Below are 21471 nucleotides of genomic sequence, written 5' to 3'. Positions count from 1 at the left end.
GTTTTCTTGTATTATTTCATTGAATAGACTTCTCATTCCTTTGGTTTGGAGCTCTGTACCTTCCTGTATCCCAATGACTCTTAAGTTTGGTCTCTTAATGTTATCCCATATTTCTTGGATGTTCTGCTCATGGTTTCTTAACAGTCTTGCTGAGCTGTCTATGTTCTTTTCCAGTTGAAATACTTTGTCTTCATTGTCTGATGTTCTATCTTCTAAGTGTTCTACTCTGCTGGTAGTATTCTCCATTGAGTTTTTAAGTTGGTTTATTGCTTCCTGCATTTCTAGGATTTCTGTTTGTTTGCTTTTTATAACCTCTATCTCCCTGTATAGTTGATCCTTTGCTTCCTGGATTTGTTTGCGTAATTCGTTGTCGAAGTGATCTTTCATTGTCTGATTTTGCTGTTTAATGTCTTCCTTGATACTGCAGATCATCTGAAGCATGTATATCCTGAATTCTTTATCTGACATTCCATCTGCTGCAGCTGTTACCTCTTCTAAAGTTGCGTTGACCTGCATTGCTTGTGGTCCTTTCTTTCCTTGTCTTTTCATACTGCTTGCGTATCTTTCCTGCAGGTGCGGGCGGCGGCTCTGCTCTCTCCTTATTCCAATTGGGGTGTCGTGGCTACCACGCCGGCAGGTCACTGGGCCTGTTCTGGGAGCTGGCAGCGGCTCTGTTCTGCCCCTACTCCAATTGGGGTGACGAGTGTACCACGCCGGTAGGCCACCGGGCCTGATCCGCCGGTCGGTTGCAGGTTTGCCTACCCTGCAGGCACGGGCGGCGGCTCTACTCTGCCCCTACTGCAAATGGGGTGACGTGTCTGTCGTACCAGCAGGCCACTGGGCCTGTCCCGCTGGTCGGTCGCAGATCTGCCCACCTTTCGGGCACGGGTTGAGGCTCTGCTCTGCCCCTACTCCAATTGGGGTGTCGTGACTACCCTGCCTGCAGGACGCTGGGCCTGTTCCTAGCACGGGCGGCGACTCTGCTCTGCCACTACTCCAATTAGGGTGGTGTTTGTACCACGCCGGCAGGCTCCTGGGCCTGATCCGCCAGTCTGTTGTAGGTCTGCCTACCTTGGAGGCGCGGGCGGTGGATCTGCCCTGCCCCTCCTACCACGCCTGCGGACCCCTGGGCCTGATCTGCAGGTTGATCACTGGTCTGCTCACCCTGCAGGCACGGGTGGCGGTTCCGCTCCGCCCCCACTCCAATTGGGGTCACGTGACCACCACACCGGCAGGGCCTGATCCGGGCGTGGGAGAAGGATCTGCTCTGCCCCTACTCCAGTTGGGGTGACGTGTGTACCACACTGGCAGGCCACTGGGCCTGACCCGCCAGGCTGTCACAGGTCTGTTTACCTTGCACGCTCATTCGTCACAGTGCGAACCGCGGCTCTGCCCTGCCCCTCCTACCACGCCCATGTACCACTGGGTCGCGGGTCTGCCCACCTTGCGGTTGCGGGTGGCGGCTCCGCTCCGCCCCCTCTCCAATTGGGGTCACGCGGTCACCACGCTGGCGAGCCGCTGGGCCTGCTCCGGGCTCTGGCGGCGGCCCGGCTCCTTCCCTCTGGCTCGACGACAAATTGAGGAGACTCGGGTGACTGTGCCTCACCCCCCCTACCAGGAGACCAACTGCTTATGTCACCACTGGTATTGATGAAGTTCCCTCCTCCGCCGCTTTCTGCAGACATCAGATCTCTGCCATGTTGGTATCCTATGCGAATGGCAGCATTTCGTTCCCCTTGCCGGGCAACCAAAGCACCGGGTGAGTCCTGACCAGCCCTCAGCAGGATCAGGACCGAGAAGCAGTTTCCGCGGGCTCCTAGCCCCGGGCCAGGGAAGTTCCGGGAGCCGGAACTCGGCCGCTCCGTGCTCGGTGTAAGCTCCTATAAGTGTAAGCTCCAAGAAGCAGTCCCCGTGGGCTCAGTTCCGGGAGCCGTAATTCGGCTGCTTAGTGCTTGTTGTATGCTCTGGTAGGAGCAGGGTCCAAGAAGCAGCCTCAGCAGGCTCAGCAGCCCTGGGCCAGGGCGGTTCCGGGAGCCGGAACTCGGCCGCCCTGTGCTCGGTATTCACTCCGATAAGATCAGGTTCTAAGAAGCACCCAGGCGCTGAGCCCTAGCAATCTGTCTGCAAGCCGCAGGCGAATTGCAGCCTGAAATTACCTGTTCTATGGCTGAATGAGCTGCGGTCAGTCGAAAACAGGGGTGGTGACGTCAGTTTACCAACATGGTGGCTGCTGGCCTCCTCTGTGGTCTGACCGGTGTGGAGAACCGAGATGGACCGCTTCCTTCCCCCGTCTCGAACCCAGAATTCAGCCCTGAGTACAGTGCTTGCGCGGCTGGCAGAAACTGCAGCGCTGTAACCCTGCGTCTCTATCCCAGCGCACGCTGCAGATTCTAGCCGCGGGGCGATTTGCTGAATAAGCAGTGTTACCCTCCGTGCGACAAACCTCTCGCGTTTGAGTCCCCATAGCTGATCCTCGTGCGATGGAAATCCTTCCTCCAGGTTCCGGAGCACCCCACTATTGCTGGAAATTCCTAACAAGATATCCTTTAGCCGTCCTGACTTGTCATACTCCCACACAGTGAAGCAGCACACGGGGGCAATGCACTCCCCTCGCCGCCATCTTCCCTTTCCATCGGAGAAGTTTCCTTTCCATCATAAAATCAGATTTTTTTTTCAAAAATTTTTAAAATCATGAATTGTAATCCTTCTCTAACGATAAGCCAATTTTCAATTACTTTCTAAATTTTACTCTACATTTTGTTTTGTTTTGGTCATTTAAAATTTTAAGTATTTTACATTTATTTAAAAATAGTAAGATATTGTTCCAGGTTTTTAAAATGAGCTTTTAAGAACATGGTACCCATTTCCTTTGTACTGTGTCTGTCCTCATCCAGGACAGAATATAGGGCAACCAAAAGAACAGATATAGGACATAAAGGCATTACGGGAAAGTGCTAAGCTGAACACATTCTCTGTTTTCCCTCTTCCTATGACTTAAGTTCCAGTCAGAACAAATGTGGTGCTTGGGAGGAGTCATGCACAGCCTGAAGCAACGCACAATCTCCACACTCAAAAACTCCTTGTATCTATGGTGAGACGTGGGAAGCCCTGCGAAGGAGGCATCCGGGTTTCTGGTTGCAGAACCAGAGTGGAATTCATGCACATGGCCCATGAAAAAGTCCTGGAGGTTGGTCATTACCACTTATCCTCTGCTGAGGGTAACTTGGAAACAGGCACCACTGATGCATTCTTGGGATCAAAGGGAGATGCTGCTCCTAATGGTGCTCAGAGAGCAAGTCTGGACAGTCATGGAACCTTTGCCCAAGTGATCTCATTTGCTATTTTGTCCCCTTTCTGAAATTTCTTACATTTCAGATCTATTTCTAATGATCAAGGGAGTTCATAAAGGCAAGTATCTTATTTAAATGAAGATATCACAATAATAATAATAATAATAATGATGATGATGATGGTTCTCATTTATATAATGTTTATATAATTTGTGCCAGGCCCTAATCTAGGTGATTTATACAGACTGTCTCATTTATTCTTGAGCATGATCTATCATAGATGGAGAAAGAGAAGTACAGGGAAGCTTGTGGCTGCCCAAGGAACACAGTGAGGCAGGGAGCCGCTGGTTTTGAGAGCACAGGCTTCCTCTGAAGGTTTTTTCTGACCTCAATGATTACAGTGGATAGCATCACATGTGACTCTATTAACACTAATTTGAATGCATTAAAATCAGTTCATGATGTTTCTGATTGTAAAAGAATAAACATAACAGGGTAGAGTTTATTATTATGATAGCAGTAATCCATTCATCTAGTTAGCAAATTTTTATTGAGTCCCTGTGCATGTCACTATATGAGTCATAGAGGGTGTAAAATGGCGTCCTTAACGTTGTAGATCATTCACTGTCTTTAGAAATACAGACCTATCGGAATAATTACGGGGGGTGAGCATGATATGTGACATGATGGGGCTACTCACGGAGCAGAAGATCTAATCATGTCTATGTGTCAGAGTGGCTTGGTTGAGGAGGTGGCATTCCCACTGAGGTCTCTGGATGAGTAGAAATTCTTCAGGCAATGTGTATGAAGAGACCAGATTCTAAGTTCAGGAAGCAAGGGGCGGGGAAGGTGTTAGGCCAGAAAGGATCAGCGGCAGCCTCAAGAGTGTGTAGAAATAGCATGAGTGAGGCCAAGAACCAGGCAGACCAGATCACAGATAGGCATGGCTGTGGCTATGTTCAAGACTTCCCGTTTATCTCAAGGGCCAAAAGAACCTATGTGAAAGGTTTAGAGATGGGAAGCAGTATGATTAGATTAACATTTTTAAAAAGAACATTCTGGCTACTACATAGAGAATAGGCTGAAAAGTATAAACTGTATAAGTCTGGAGGTAGGAAGTCGAGTATAGGAGGCTGTGTAGGTGACCTGATCTAGGCTTGCAAAGGTCTAAAAAAATATTTCAAAGCAAAATCAGTAGGACATAGAGATTGACTGGATGTGAGGATGAGTGGACAAAAGCCAGGCATTTCTGGCCCCAGCAGTGGCTAGGAGGACCCTAGCATTTACTCAGATGGAGAAGGCTAGAATCCTGTAGACCGAGGAGGAAGTGTGAAGACAATGGTATTATCGTCTGTGTGGGGGTTTTAAGTGCCTCAGTGACATGTAAATAAAGTTGCTAGAGCCTAGAACAGAGCATGTAATAGTGCCAACCAGGTGCTCCGTCAATACTGCTCAGTTGCGCAGATGTATGTTGACAGTGAGGTGTGTGTGTTTGGAACTCAAGTCAGGCTTATAGAGATGCAGATAAAGATCTTTAAAGTTTTAGTGTAGAGTCAAAAACTGCAGCCAAGGCAATGCTGAGATATGGGCATGTGAAGAGTGAGAAGAGAAGGCCTAGGAATGATCTGTGGGCAGTGCCAATGTTCAAGAAATGAGCAGAGGAAGAGAAGGCTGTGCAGAAACTGGAGAAGTAGTGAGCAAGGTGGGAAGAGTATCAGGAGAGTGGTGTGTCATAGAAACCAAAGCCCAGTTTATTTTCAGAGTTCTCAAGTTAAGTACCTTGGGCAGATTAGAAACATAAGAACAGAAAAAACATCTTTGAGCTTAATAATGGAGAAGCACTGGAAAGCCATGAGGGCTGAAGCCAGGCGGAAGTGGGTTGAGGAATTAATAAAGATTGAGAAAATAGGACCCTCAAATGGAAGATCAATTTTTGAGAGATTTTTGAGTGTGGATGAAAGAGATAACAAAAAAAGGATCAATAAAAATGAAATCTTCTTTTATCTTCTCCCTTCCTGAATAATTCAGTCCTAAAATCCTGGGTGGGACTGAACAAGAGCAAAGTCCAGTGGAAGCCTGGTGAGTTTGGGGTGTTGGAGCCCAGGCAGGGCGAGGGGTGTGTCTGGGATATATATGATCAATCCTTCTGTGTGTGGTCCATCACCCATCACCACTAAAGCCCTCTCTCCTCTGATACTACCCTTTTTATGTTACATTCCAGACTTCTCTCACATATAGAGATCATCTTCACCCAACTCAGGTGCTAACACCCATGCTGGGTGTGCTCAAACTCTGATAAATGACCTACATGCATCAATACCCTTTTCACCCTGGGTTCCTATTCCCTGTGCCAAGTTTCCCCCAATGTGGGCATGCCTTATCCTTCATGGGCTCTCTTGCCTTTCACCAAGCCACTTCTCAGTGTGTCTCTGCTGTGACACCTATGGCAGACTATCCCCATGCATGACCTTCTCATGCCAGTGGACTCTCTGTCCCATGTGGACACACCTACTCCTCTCTCTGTTGGGCCCTAACATTACACACTAGGCTGGCCCTCTCTGAGGACAACTGTCTTGTTTTGCCCCCATTTAAAAGATTTAGGACTGATTTATTCAGAAAGGAAAAAAGGAAAGAGTTGTATTATATTTATTGATCTAGCTTTTTGTTATTTCTTCTTCTATTCACTTCCAATATTCTCTTACAACGTGTCCATATTGGGATGTTTTTACACAGAAAGGAATGCTAAAGGAAGATCAGGTATGTCCAAATGAACTTTTGTTTTCAATGGCTAATTTTTAATTATTTGGGCTTCCAAATTAATGAACCAGTGAAGAAATAGAAGAATAAATTATTAGTCTATAATGATATTATACTACCTAAGAGCATGCAATGGGGAGAACACAATGTCACCTCTGTGATACTTCTGCCAAAGCCTCAAACCAGAATCTAATTCTAGGCAACAGCAGACTATTGATGGATTTTCACAAAATCACTGTCTTTTACCCTTCAAATATACAGTGCCATGTAACTAGAAGAAAAGCTCAGGAACGGTTCCAGAGTGAGGGAGATTAAAGAGACATAGTAGTTAAATGTAATGTGTGATTCTGAACTGGATCATTTGCTACAAGAACAGTCCTGGGACATATGGAAATCCTAGAGTGGTCTGAAGATTACAGGTTAAATTTTCCTGATTTTATTGAGCAATGCCATTGATCATAGGAAATATACACACTAAAGTACCAGGGAATATTTATTTAGAGTGTATGTTTGACATTAGATTCTCAAAGGGTTCAAAATTTTTTCTTTGTGATGTCCTTGCATTTTTTTTCCTTTAAGTTTGCTATTGTCTCAAAATCTCTCTCTGTCTCTCTCTCTCTCTTACACACACACACACACACACACACACACACACACTCATACACTTCACAAAGCCATACCAATATGTGAATGGCTCCTCAGAGTTTCTGGTCTAACTCCATATGTGATATATTAATTAATTCTTATACAGTGAAATAAGAGGATAGATATTATTTATATATTATAGATGAGGATCTATTGTCTAGAAAAATTAAGTGCCCATGATCATGCAGCAGTAGGTGAGGAAGCATGAAATGATGGAAAGGAAAAGAAGAGGCAAAGTCCCAGGGCCCCAGATGCTCTCTTGGGAAAACAGTGAGCATGAGGGTGCTAGGGTAAGAGTGGGGTGGGGGAAGCCTGATGGCATCAGAGTAGATGTGCTCCAGTGGGGAATAGGTAGACTGGGGAGTCCTCACCAACTCAGAGAAGGTAAAGTGCTTGTTGAAGATCTTGAAGCTAGAGAGGAACCGAGGAAAGGGATAACTGGGTCAAATGGTGGTTCCATTCCCAGATTTCCAAGGAATCTAAGATTTGGGAACTTTAGATGCAATTTTAGATACAAGTTGGTGTGACCCCAAGCACTAAGCCTTTGTAATTGATTATGTCCAAACACAACAGCCATAATATTTTCCATTGCCCAGAGCTAAACAGAAAGTCTAACTGGGCAGAACTGTTGTTGCAATCAGTGCAGCTTATGTCTGATCCCATCTTCGGTTGATTTTTCTGCCTCAAAAGTCCTGGCGAGGTACCTCTCTGTGGCACTGTGCCTCCCTAGCAGATGGGAATGAGTGCAGTTAGTTATTCAATGATTTGGTATGTGCATCAATTTTAATGATCAAAGCAGGATTTTCTGTGCAGAGTGTCTAGGAATGAGGTTAAAAGGATAAAATGCCATTACATCTCCAGCACGGAAATGGATTCATGCTGAAAACTTAACAATTGCTTATGAAAGTTAAAAGTTGGTTAAACTTCACTCTGGATTTGTGTTTATCTGGGAACTTATGATAATGAAGGCTTTCTTTCCCAATTCAGCTCTCTAGAGGAAGAAAACATACAAATCCATTTAATAACCGGGACTGACTTTTATTTCTGAACAGATGAATCAGGCACAAAAAAAGTACAACATAGATCTTTGTGTGTGCTTCATATCACATCTCTTCTTCAGAAGACAGCACAATTTAGAGTTTCTCTAAAGATAATGGTAAATATAAAATTAAAGGAAATATATCAAGAACTTCAGTACATAAAATATGCTAAAGTTTGAAGCACATAAACGATAACAAAATTTTGACTACAGAATCAGATTCTATGACTTTTTATATTTGTTTAAAAGGAAAATGAGAATTCAAGAAAATTCCCAGATAATTACAGGAGAAAAATGTTTTTATTCAATTACCTTGATTTTTGGCTAAAATTCCATTATATATAAGGCATTCAATTTTTCATTTTGTTTTCAGTATATAATATGTATTTTAATATGCAATTGAAATTATGAGTGGTAGTGTGTTCAGTTAGTTATTGCTCTATAACAAATTACTCCAAAATGTAGGTTTTAAAATAAACAGTTATTTGACTTATAATTTGGTGGACTGGGAGCTGAGGAAGGAGGAGATGCCTCTCTGTGATATGCTTGCTTTGGGTGGGGATGTCAGAGGATGCATCTTGAGGTAGCATCCTTGCTGATTTCTAGTTCATTGGTCCTCCTTCATCTCTCCCTGTCTCTATCCTGCCACAGGGCATCTCACCTTCATGGTCCTTCTTTGTTTTGGGTTTCTCATAGAACAATGATGTCATGATGTCAGGGTATTTTTTATTTTTTATTTTTTTGGTTTAAAGTTGTGAAGCATTTGATTCCAGGTTACTTAAGGGTTATGTCTACCCCTAGCAAAGTATCAGTTCTGCCAAATTTTTTTTTTTTAAAGTGTAGCCAAGGCCTGCAGTGTTGAAGAATGCAAAGAAATAAAGAAACCGTCTCTAGGTGGTAGCTAGGTATACTAAAATTACTGAAGAGCAATTCTGAATGTGGCTCTGGAGACATAAAGGCCTGGGTTCAAATCCGATTCTGCTCGCTCTGTGGTCTAGGGAGTGATTTCCTTGACTCAGCAAAGGGATCCTCATCTGTAAATTGTGTCTAGCAATGGCATCTGCTTTGTTGTGCTGTTTGTGGAAATAAAACGTGTATGTATGCAAAGCCTATAGCATTGTGTCCAGAATACTCTGAGTAATGTTAATAATGAAAGTTTAGTTCATTTGTAGGTCTCTCTCACAAAACAGAAGAAATTTTGGCTCTCAAGTGTGTGTTGAGGCTTGATCCACATGGATGGCTTGGATCTGAATTGTGATCACAAATTCACCAGTGTGTCCATCCACCAAGTGTGTGTATAAGTTTCCTCACTAGAGATCTTCACATGAACAGATGTCAACATTTGTATATGTTTAGGAGGTTGAATTGATGTATGTTTGATAGAGAACTAATGTACAGATCAGAAAGTAGCTCACGAGCTGACAATAACCTTGAAATTGTTTGAAAACAGTTCGGTGAAATGGTGCGTACAATTTGAGCAGTAAGACACTTGGAGTTTCATGGTTACGTGAATTTCAAATACATGTTCACATGGCCTTTATGAATGTAAGTCCTGATAATACATGGCAGAGCATTTGGTGGCATAAAATGGAATGCCGATCTGCTACCTGGCTAAATAAAGAAACCAGAGATTCAAAAATCACACGTTTATTAACACTTTTTTTTGTTATACTAGAATCACAGTAAAAAAAATATTAAGCATGGATGATTGTGAATAATTCTGAGAAGCCTAAGCTTTTCTTGACAAATTTCATGCTTAGAATTTCAACAAAAGACTCAGAAGTGACTCTTATTGTAAACTGTTTGATCCTGTTCTGTACATCGGCTGCTATGGGTATGCAACTATGGCATCTGAAAAATGGGCACTGTGCAGCTGTGGCAATGAAAGAAGAGTGTTCAGAAGATGGAAAGTGCCAGCTCCTGTTTCTCATCTTGCTGTAGTCCCTGAAGAGCTCCTTCTTAAAAATCAACATACTTGAATCCTCTACTTAAATGTGTTCTGCATAGCTCAGAATGAAATAAGAAACAGGCCCCAGGAGAGGTCTTTTTATAATGACAGAATGAATTTTTACGCATCCTGTGAATTTTCTGTGTGTTGTCCCTTAAGAAAAAAAGAAAACAACCTCTTATTTATCAGTAGATGCTCTTCTAAAGCACTCAGGGACTTATGGATGACATTGATCTATATTTACCATTCTAATAAAATTCTTAATTACCTAATTTTGATTTCTGTTATGTTTTTACTTTCTGTATTTTTTTTTACCTTTTCTCTCCTCACATTTTTTCTTTTTCTCTTTTCCTCTATCCATTTTGATCTCCAAATATTCAACTTATCCAATATCCATCCTTGGTATTGATGACAACACACAATGACAACAATAAAACAAGAAAAGTTCAATTTTCTGAACATTTATTATGAATCAGTTAGTATACTTCCTTTCTTTCTCCCTCTCACCTGGGCCTTCTCCCTGGACAGAGCATCTTTGTATTGTATTTTGAACTGTGGACATACAATGTATGTCATGACATATCATCCTCTCATCAGAGCCCTGAACATAAATCATGGGCTCTCTCTCATTCTGTTCCCATGTTCAATTCATAAGAGGAAGGGGCCATCTTGGAGTGAAGGACAAATGTACTCACTGTGTATGTCATATCTGAGAGATGAGTCATTATTTTATGTTATTATTAATAATATTATTAAAAGTAAAGCAGCAATATTAATAAAATAAAATCATTTTTATTTTATTGTAAGTAGGTTGTAAAGAAGAAAGGAAGAAAAGTTCCCTTTTGCTTTCTTTCTGCTTAAATAGAAGATCAGAATTCTTAGATAAGCATGGAGTACCTCTTATAGATTCACCTGAGGCCAACATTGGCTCACTTTGTACCTTTCCTTCTATATAAGTAAAGTCCAAGCAATGACGTGGGTGATGGGGCCCTCATGAAAGATTAGCACCAAGAACACTCCAATTGTCTTCCCACACGCCTGGAACCTCCAGGGATTGAGGATTTTTTTGGGGGGAGTTAGGCAGGGGATACCCTTCCTTGTGCTATGTTCATAGTGAGGTTGGAGGTTGTGTTTAGTTCTTTAAAATCAGACACAATGCCCTAGCATCATCTTGGCATGAAAACTACAGAAGTGAGAATTTCCTGCTTCTCTTGGAGGGTCCATCCACATCCACAGCATTTCTTTTATGCCTGAAATTTTCATGAAATAGCATTCTCAAAAAAACACACTTACATCTCTCCCATAAAGCATGATTACAGGATTAATGAGAGGTTTTTGTTTAATCAAAAGCTTTAAAAACTGAATCAGAGGTGGTAATCTTTTAAACAACTTTTTGAAAATGGTAAAATTTAAGCCAATTTAAGGAGTGGTATTTTCTCTGCTGTTGCCTGAGTACAACCCACTTCTGCATGAAACTTTTATCTTAGCTGTCAGGACTGGACGTGAGCATGACTCAGGAAATTCGTATTCCAGGCAGAAACATAAATTCATCTCTAAAGAGTCAGAAAATAGAAAGAAGCTGAAATGAAGGTGGCCTGGATGAAATGAACAGGAAACCACGTGGGAGGCTGTACAACACAGCCTAGCTGAAGGCCAACTGCTGCCATAATTGATCCCTTAGGGGTGTGAAAGAGACTGACTTCAGGGAGAAAATAAGGAGGAAGAGAGATGCAAATGGACACGAATTAGGTCAGGTGTTTTTCACTTGTAACCTTTGCCCAGTGAACCCAATATAGTTTTCCAGAAGTTACAATCAGGGAAATCATATTGCTACTAATGCAGTTGAGACAGGATTTACAATTCACATCTGTCTCTTAAGCTTGTGTTTATTCTGCGCTCCTTTGAGGAGTGAGATATTTAAGATATCTTCCTTGAATATCTGGAATTACTAGGTCATTGGACAGATAATTTTCTAGGACTAGTTCAAGTCTAGAATAGTTCTCACCTGTTCTTTTTAATATGCGTGTGACCCAATGTACGTGGCTTATTCATTGTTAGATAAACATTTTAGCTATGTTTTGCCTAATTTTTGCTAACATAAAGGAACTTGAACTTTCTAACATTTTCCTTGTATTTCTAGACTTACTGATTTATTCTCCTACAGAACTTTTATATATTTTAAAAGTATTCTTGGAGGAAGGGGATTTTAAATGTAGTTATTATTTTAAGTATTTTATTTCATCAGAAATTTCCCGGTTGTGGAAATGATGATCCCAAACACATCTTGCAGGAACCGTCAGCTTGCCTGAGCAGCTCTTCACTTTCAGTCAGCATGAAGTTTCTACTCTTGAAAGATGGCTCAGCTTCATTTTGGTCCACTCTGTTTCGTGATGTAACAGCTCAAATAAAGAAGTGCGGCTGTTCCCCAGAATCTGTGCCAGCCTCTATCCATCCACATCATGTGGTTACTTCATAATGATGCCCTGTCACTTAAAATGGGATTTTGCATGAGTGCATCATATAACTGAATTACTCTGTTGCAAACAGATTATTTTCTCCAGGTCCAGAGTCCAAAAAATGACACAAGAAATGACATATTAAAAACCCCACTACCTTGATTTCATATTTTGGCTTTGCCACAATTTGCATATAATTACAGATGGTAGAAAATTAAAGTGCCCAGATTCCATTTCTTTTTTATGATTATCATCTTATTTGTGCAGAAAGGGACTTACCAAGAAGCCAGCACTGGTTTCCTCTGCACTTTATAACAATGAGTCAGGAGCCTGGGAATTAAAGGATCAGAAAACCTGGGCAACCTTTTTACAATATCCATGGACTTTGGACTTCTTGCAGCACCTGAGGCTGGATCTGTGGATGAGTCAATATTCAAAATATGGTGTGATCTGTCAGCCTACATTGTGACAAACTACTATTGGAGGAACTGAGAAGCACTTTAATGGCCTCGTTTCAGGAAAAACCCAGTAATACTTGTCTATTTTAGCAACTCAACATTTGGTATTTGGATTTATCTGGCTACTCAAACTCTCTGCTCTTTACAGTATCTTTTCTCAGTATTGACATTGTTTCTGTAAGCAAATTTTTTTTTTTATTTTATTTTGGGAAAGTTAGGAATCGAACCCAGGGCCTCAGACATACCAGGCAAATACTCTATCATTGAGTTACACTTGCAACCCAGGAAATAACTTTTTATGAAAATTTTCTGTCCAGAGGAGACTTTCTTTTTTCCTTTTTTTAAATCATTTCAAACTCACAGATAGGCATATAGAGTCAGGGGAACAATTTGCAGTGTTCATTGTCTTTCCTGGCACTAGAATTTTGCTGGCTGTGGTTCACATCGACTGCTTTTCCACAGAGGGGAACAGACATCTATGTCTGTAGAATTAAAATTCTAATAAATGTTTTAAAAAAGATTCTTTAAAAGCCAGTTTCCTGCAATATACATAGTTTAACACTCTGTGTAGTCCAACAGTCCAATTCTAGGGTGTCTTTCAAAACACTTAGAATTTGACCTCCAGTCTTTATCCCTACTTCTTCTATCTCCGTGCTGATACTGTAATGCACAGATTGTATGATTATTAGCATAGTTCCTTAGACCTCATCCCTCTGTCAATACTAGTCCATCTTCCCTTTTTTGGGTTACTTTCTGGGAAACAAATCTGATCAAGTAAGTCCTCTACCTCATATAATTATGAGGATCCCTTTGTCTGAGGATAGAGTGTGAACTTCATAGCTTGACATGACAGTCATAAGTATCTGTCCACAACTTACCTTTCTCTGATCATTTTCTGTTTTCATGCCATTCTATTTTGGTGGCTCTTAGAAATACATACAACCTAATAAGCTAAAAGTGAGAGAAGAAAGGAATCAAGTCAAAGGGATTAATGATATTTTCTTTTCTTTTTTGCTTTGCCAAGTAGAAAAAATTGCCTTGTCAAAGTGGTATGAAAGTTGTTGCTGTATTGAGGGAGGCAGTTAAAGGAAGCTTTATGTGAGCACTCTGTAATTAGTTAGGAGATTTTTTCTTGCCCATTTTCCCTTCTTAAATCCTATGTTTTCTGTCTTGGAATCCTGTTGATAGAACAGCATCTTCTACATGCAGATGTTTATGTTTTTGTTAGGATCATGTCAGCATTATTATGCAGACTTTGCTTTTCTAGCAAATGGGGAAACATATTTTCAAACTTGAGAAGTTTGGAAAGAATTTAGCCAGTTCTGTTGTCTCCTCCTATCTACACTCCAGCAGAACCAGAAATTAGATTAGGCTAGTTGGGTCTAATGTAGATGCAGGGAAAAGCTAGACAGTTTTTGACAGTGGATATAATTCATATGGGCAGAGAATTTTAAGTAGTGGAAACAGTGTAAGCAAATGGAAAAAAAACCCTGAAAAATAGTGAATATGTTTTAATTATGGTGAATAAAAACAAGTAGATAAAGAGAAAATTATATATCTGGAAACAGAGAGTAATGGGGCTAGTAATGATCTTGAGGATGGGGCATAGATCTAAAATGTTAGGGTAAAGGGTCTGAATGTGATTCAACAGGTGATAGGTACAATTGAATGAGTCCCTACAAGTTTAGTTTGAGATACTATTTATAAATGCAGGTGGAGTTGTTGCATAGGACACTGGATATCTGTCTTTGTCCTGAACTCAATCCTTTCCAGGATAAACTAAAAAATTTCAAAGTCTCTGCGTTGTTTTGTGAATGGAAAGCTGGACTCTGATGACAAATGGAATCTTCGATGTTTTCACTGAAGATTAATGCACCTGTGTGACTTTGCCAGAAATCTGTGTTTCCATTCATAAAATGAACAAGTAGGAGAGGCACACGTGGGATGTGTGAATAGGCCACAATATTACAACTGAGGGGCTTGACACAGGTTAAGAAGCTGGTTTCAGAAGCTCTCCATGGGACTTACTTAGGCAAAGAGGGAAACCAAGCCCCCTAATGCATGGATATTGCAGAAGAAGTGGTCATCAGTGGGCAGTACCTTGATAGTTTTTATAAAATGTACTATATTAAATATTTAATATAATGATAATAACAACTGTGTTGAATTTTTGAAAATTGCAGGATAAGTATTAAGATGAAATAAAAATATTTGTAACACAATCATGCTGTGATACTCAATTATTAATATTTTGGTGAATTTGTAGACAGGTTGTTTTATTTTTTTTGCCCCATGCACTGAAGGTATCATCTTAAACATACATAAGGGTTTATGGCCTGCTTAGCTTCTTCTTCAAAATGTTCACAACCCTTTTTCCAGGTCAACAAATCTTTTTCTCTAAAGAAATAACAGAATGACTATATCAGATCAGCTTAGTTCCAGCATAGGCAGTCCAGGATAAAATGGCAATCATAATTTAAGTATTTAGTGGATATTTTACTTTTTAAATAAAATCACAGGCCAGGACATGCCAGCTACATTGTAAGAAATAATACTGTGACAACCATAAATTATTTTGTATTTTATTTGCTTCTTTGGGTTGAATTTCAAGAAATGGAAATTCTGGATGAAAAAGTTGTGAGCAAGGTTAAGAATGTTAATGAACATTTGCAAATTATCCTCTGGGAGGTTTTTATAATTTACATTTCTTTATTTCTCATGTGCAGGTCAATTTTAAAATTTGGGAGATAAATACTTAGTGGGTTGATTGATAAATTCTATGGATGTACAATAGTACTGGAATATGTCAAGTATCAAGGCTTGGCTGTTTGCTGTGGCTAGATATGATTGTCACTTCTTTTGATATTTTAGAAATATTTAAGTAGTTTCTTAATAGATGTTAAATCACATGCATTATAGCTTTTGATTGAACATAAACATTTATTCTAACTCCTGAAGGTATTGGAAAAATCAGCAAAGCATATGAAAATACTTAATCTTGCTAGTTATACATTTATAATGTAAGAGGTACTTTTCATGTGTTTATTAAAGTGGAATCAGATTGCAGAATCCTCAATAATTTAAATGAAATGTTCCCATGGAAGGTACCATATGCTGCCATCTGAATTTTGTATGTTTTATTAATTCAGGGGAAAAAAATTCTTAGGAGCTACAGGCAAAGCACAGTTAAGTCTAACTAAAGCATTTATTTTGTTGAGTCATTCAAGGAATATGTACTTATAGGTTCAAAACGAATAGTGTTATGTTTTTAAATCCATAAATAATCCAGGAGGGCAAGGCCCATTTTCTACATTGGAAAAAGAATGCCAAGTGGTTATCTCTACAGAAGATACAGAAGATGGATTAAGTGAGGATGTAATTAACTTGGAGGGTTTTTTGGGGGGTTATGATATTAGCTACAGGTTGTTCCATTTATCAAGAATACCTCATGATTAAACTGATAAATTTGTTCCATTACAACAGGTTGCTACCACTCAAATATCACTACCATACTGGAAATCTCTAGGATATCCGATCGGCAGAGAATTACTTTCCTTCTTTCCATTGACAACAGAGTTACTGGGTATTGTGGTCTAGAGTGAGGTTCTCTATTGTTTGAATACTGGTTTTTAAACATTTATCATATATCTTAACTATTGGGTTGATTAGTGGACTCTTTTTTTGTTAACGTGTCTTCCTGGATTTTGAAGGTCTTTAGGATTATGTACTTCCCTTGGAAACTGTATTCTCATTATTTAGTAAAGAAAGGGGAGTGATCCTATGCACCCAAAACTTCTAGAGCTGTACCTTTATACTGTAAACTGTTGATCAATGTTAGCCGTTTTTAATTTTAAAATAATAATGCAGTTGATGTTGCTATTATTGTTTCACGATTGTTGTTATTGCAGTTAGGAAAGCAGAGTTAACTTTTTCCTCTCACTCTTTCAGAGAATTGCTGACTGGGACTGTAGGTTAGGGAGATCTTCAAATCAGGGCAGGGGAGAATTGTCTACTGAGAATTGTTCAAGTTGAGATCAATAGCAATTGATCTTTCAATTCTCAAAATGATCCAGAACATGCTTAATCCTTAATACCACATTTATTGGGGGTGTGTTCTCCTGTACAGAGTAAAATCAGTCTTGGTTTAATTTTTCATTTAGTATGAAGACTATGAGGGCATCTATGAAATTACCTCTCTGGCAGCTCCTTTTCTTGCCCACTGTCTTCTCCATGAGAGTCTCATGTGGCTATTTCAGGAGATGCTATATTTTCTTACATGACCTTGTTTTTCAGTTGGAGAGAAAGGATCCAATATGAGAAAACTACAAAAAGAGAAATAAAGAGAGGGGGGAAGCATTTGTGACATTCATGACCCTGGTTCTAGCCCTGGCTATTCCCAGGGCCCAATATATCTTTGACCTTCTTGTTTTTTTTATCAACTGTACTTTGGATTCCCTGAGCCATCCAACTTCCTTTGGATGTTTATGCTGGTTTGGGTTTGCTTTGGAATTCTGCCTTTGCAACAGAATGAGCCCTGTCTTCTTGTTGTCACTATATTCTCAGATTTCTCCTTCCATTCATTTTCAGGCTCTTGAGAAATTAAGTATTGTCCATGATGTGGGCTGTGCTGATTCTGCCAAGCATTAGATCCAACGAGTCTCAACCCAAGCTTAATTTCATTGAAACATTAGATGGATATTATTGCTCAGTTTAGTGCATGGTGCTGGTAGAGTTAAATGCCCCAACTCAAGCAGCATTGCTTATCCCAAAGAGAAACCACATTATAATCTAGTCTATATTTCAAAGGCTCAAAAGCTACATATCCTAGCAAATGATCATATGTGAGATGTGCCCTTCTGCCAGTTCTCTCATTTACTTATTACTCTGTTCCATTTGTCATATGGCAAAAGCACTGAGTAGTTTTTTCCCTTTTAAAGGTAATTACTTTTTCCCATAATTTAGGTAACAGAATTGTATTTTAAATTAAATTTAAAACTCATTGGTAAAGTATTGAAATTTGGTCACATCTAAAAGTAAATCTGCTAAAGATGTGATTACATTAGGTTTAGAATACTAAAGATAGATTTTTTTTTTCATAGTTCTTAGTCATACGTACTCTATCTCTCTTTTGCTAGTACAATCAGCACCCAGGGAAGAGTGATGAATTCAATTAGGGATACATTTTGTATGTGCCTATTTTTTGCCTAATTATTTGAATAACAGTCTCTCTAATTCTCTATCTTGACCTGTATTATAAGTAAATCAGGTACCACAGTCAAACCTGTTGAAATGCAAGGCTGAGTCTAAGGTGGATAACTCAGTAAGGAACCCAAATTTAGGGAAGACAGTCACTATTAAGATCACACAAGGCATCTGCTTTGCCTCACCTCTGTCCTGGCTGTTGAAATGATATGAACTAGTTTAGGAAAGGTTCACATGTATCAAACTAGAAATTAGTCAGCGTCTGGGAGATTAAGAAAAATTACTGTTAGAAAAAAACTGGTCCTTCAGCATCCTTGAGCAAAGCTGTCGGGTTTACCTCCTTACCTCCACCAGGAAGATCATCACCCACAGCTTTTAGCACAGGTGGGTCCCAAGAAGCATTATATGGTATCAGAGCACCTGAGGCTGAAGCTCATGGCCTTGAGAGTGATACTTTCGACTCTGAAAAATTCAAACACTCAGATGATCCCTGAGGTTCTTTTCAACTAGGTGGTTCTGGGTCTAAGATTTTCCCGTATTGGTAATTACTCAGTAGGTTCTGGATTAGTTGGAACAGAGCAGAGGATTTCCCTGGCAACCATGTGAGTGAGGTTTGTTTTCCTCTCTATTCTGGCCCCCTTCTCATTGGTGGTGGTTCTTTCCAGCTCTTTCAAATTTCAGGTGCTTTCTCAGGCTTCCTCTTTCCTTTCCTCATGTAAAGAGATCCGAGTCCCATTTTCACCAGTCCAGAAATGACTAATGCAATTTGAACTTGCAGTTCTTCACAAAAAAAGTGTGCAACTGGGGAGGTGCAAGCCAGAGCTGATGTGAGTGGATAGAGTGGCTGGCATTTTGGGCATGGATTTAGGGTAGGCTCCAAGTTCATCTGGAAAGGATCATATTTTTGTTTCTGTGATCAAGATACCTGACAAAAAACAACTTAGAGGAGGAAAAATTTATTTGGATGGCTTCAGAGGTTCAGTTGATGGTCGGCTATCTTCATTCCTTGGGGCCTGAGGGTGGCAGAACATTATGGTGGAAGGGAGCAGGGCAGGACAGCTTCTCCACTCATGGCAGCTGGGAAGCTGAGAACTTTTGAAGAGTCATGGACAAAATATAATCTAAAAAGGTGTGCCCTCAGTAACATACCTCCTCCAGTCATGCCCCACCTACTATATTTATCAACCCAGAACCATTCAAATTATTGATTCATTAATTGGTTCCAGCTCTCACATTCTAATCATTTCACCTCTGAATATTCCTACATTGCTAAATGAGCTTTTTGGGGGACATCTCATATCCAAACCATAATAACTTTGATCCAAAGACAAAGACTAGATGCCCTCTGATTCGCAAAAGCCTGGCAGTCAGAGGTAAGGCTCGCCTCAAATCTCCAGAAGGATCTTACTTGGGAGTAGAGTTACTAAGTTTACTCATCGTAGCTCATGTTCTTACAATATATTATTCCATTTTTAGTCCTGTTTTATGCCTTTAAACTTTGTTTTCTCTAACTAAATGATAGGCAAATTGAGGTCACATATCTCCAATTTCACCTGGCACAGTGGTAGGAATGGAGCAAGTAGTCAATATTTATTCACTTTAATTAAATTTTGTTCCAAGGAGGATCTATTTCACTCCCAAGCACATATACTTCTCATGTAGTATACTATTCATGTTGTTATCACATATAGAAATCATAATATTATTCTTTTAACACTTATTTTTCCTTAAAAGAAGCTGTATTCAAATTTCCCCTCCACTAAACAAAAAACTTTTCCTGCTCTTGAATTCTGGTCATTCAATTTAATGATCCAGGTACTTTGTTCTCTTTCCTGAGACAATCCAGTGTTTTTTTTTTTTTTGTTGTTGTTTTTTTTTTTTTTTTTTTCCCCAGCTGGGGAAGCTCTGCTTGGGCCACACTTCAGACATCAACACCATTGAATGTTGAACTCAACATTCTTAACAACTCTGCAAGATGCACCCTTCCCTTGCCAAAACAACTAAAAACGAAACAGCTCTAACAGAAAGCATTCTGGCCTTTTAAAGTACCACGTGGCGATAACAAAACCACATGACCAAATGTTCCCTCCAGTAAAGTGGTTGCTGTAGAATTGAATTCTGAGTGTTTGTTTTAACCATGCAGGGCATATGCCATCTGGCACATTTCTCATAAAAATGAAACTGCTTTCATGGCTGAGTAGATGCCAAAATGGAATTGTGTAACAGTAATAAGGTCTTTCCTGGTTCATGAATATACCTTAGGTGCTGTTTCAAGCATGAAACTATAGATGATACTAAAATAGTCGGGTTTTTTGTCTCTTCTGAGGTGAAGTATATACTAAAAAAAAGAGTGAAGTCATTCATTTTTATGAGCTTGGATCTTAGATCCAGTTTTTAATGTGGAACAAAATAATCCTAGACCAAATCTTTGTTCATGATTTTGAAATGTAATTCAAGGCTATAACTTAACTTTGGGTTTAGACCTCTCCAAAATAGCTGGGTGGTAAGGGAAATAAATGTTCAGACTCTAAACAGGATTTTTTTGGGGGGGCTTCAGAATGAAAAAAAATTTTTTCTAAGTGTTCAGAGGCTTGTTGTTTTTAGACTATATCAAGTACAGAGATGATTGACAGAATTTCTTTCCTCTTTCTATTACTTTAATGTTACACTGCCATGTCCCTTTTTCACCCTCCCTAAGTATCCTATTTACCTAAAGAAAATGAGTCTTCCCTATGCCAACCTCTGGGGTGCTGATGTAGGTTTAAAGAATTTTAAAACATTGTATTAATTTCTGTGGAACCTGGTTCCACATTGGTTGACAGGGTGCCAGGGATGAAAAATAATGCTTCATGTCTAAAGGCATTTGTAGAAAATTTTGTGCATCTCTGCCATGTTGTACAACCTAATGGTATATTCTCCTCTGTCTATTATGATTTATTTTCTGGCAAACTTGGGACCCAACATTGTCATGCTTGATATTCGACTTTACACTAGAGTGTTCTCTTAATACATCTTTATGCATCTCATACATATTTGTATTCTTTCCAGCATAATTTTAAGCCCAGTAGAGTTTAGTAATAAACCTTTCCTTCTGATACCAGCACCAATATCTACAACATCTAAGCAGTTTTCAAATCATTCAAGTCATTTTTTTCCTAAGACCTTGCTGGAGTAAAAACATGTATGCTTGGAAACTTGTACTTGCAAACGTAAGTTTCTCACTTGCTTCATAACCTAACTCTGAGAAGTTGGTTGAGGGATTGCCCCCACAACATTTACTGTCTCTTTTCAGAGGGGACAATTCACCTCTATGCCTACAGACATTTTCTGACTTCTGTTGCTAAGAAAGCTCCACATACTGATGGTACTTAATAGTATTTATCTGCATAGGATTTGTGACTATAATTGTTACTAAGTATGTCTCTGAACCAAATACAGATGGACTGAGGGTCTCTTCATTTGCAATCAAAATGCAATCTGTGTGAAGCAATTGGGCATTAGAGGAGGAGGGAATTGGAATTTAGTAAATGTTCTACAGGGATTGATTTAAATCTCAGAAATCTTTGAAGAGGTAGCACTAAGCCTGCTCTTTCCTCCACAATATTCTATGCAGGAAACAGTATGCTGCTTACAGCACCTAGAAAGGGATGAAACCTTGTGTAAAGCTTCTTGAGTA

The sequence above is a fragment of the Marmota flaviventris genome, chromosome 14 (assembly GCF_047511675.1).
Source record: "Marmota flaviventris isolate mMarFla1 chromosome 14, mMarFla1.hap1, whole genome shotgun sequence".
Taxonomy (NCBI): Eukaryota; Metazoa; Chordata; class Mammalia; order Rodentia; family Sciuridae; genus Marmota; species Marmota flaviventris.
The sequence above is the reverse complement of the archived record's forward strand: the minus strand, read 5'-3'. Positions refer to the sequence as shown.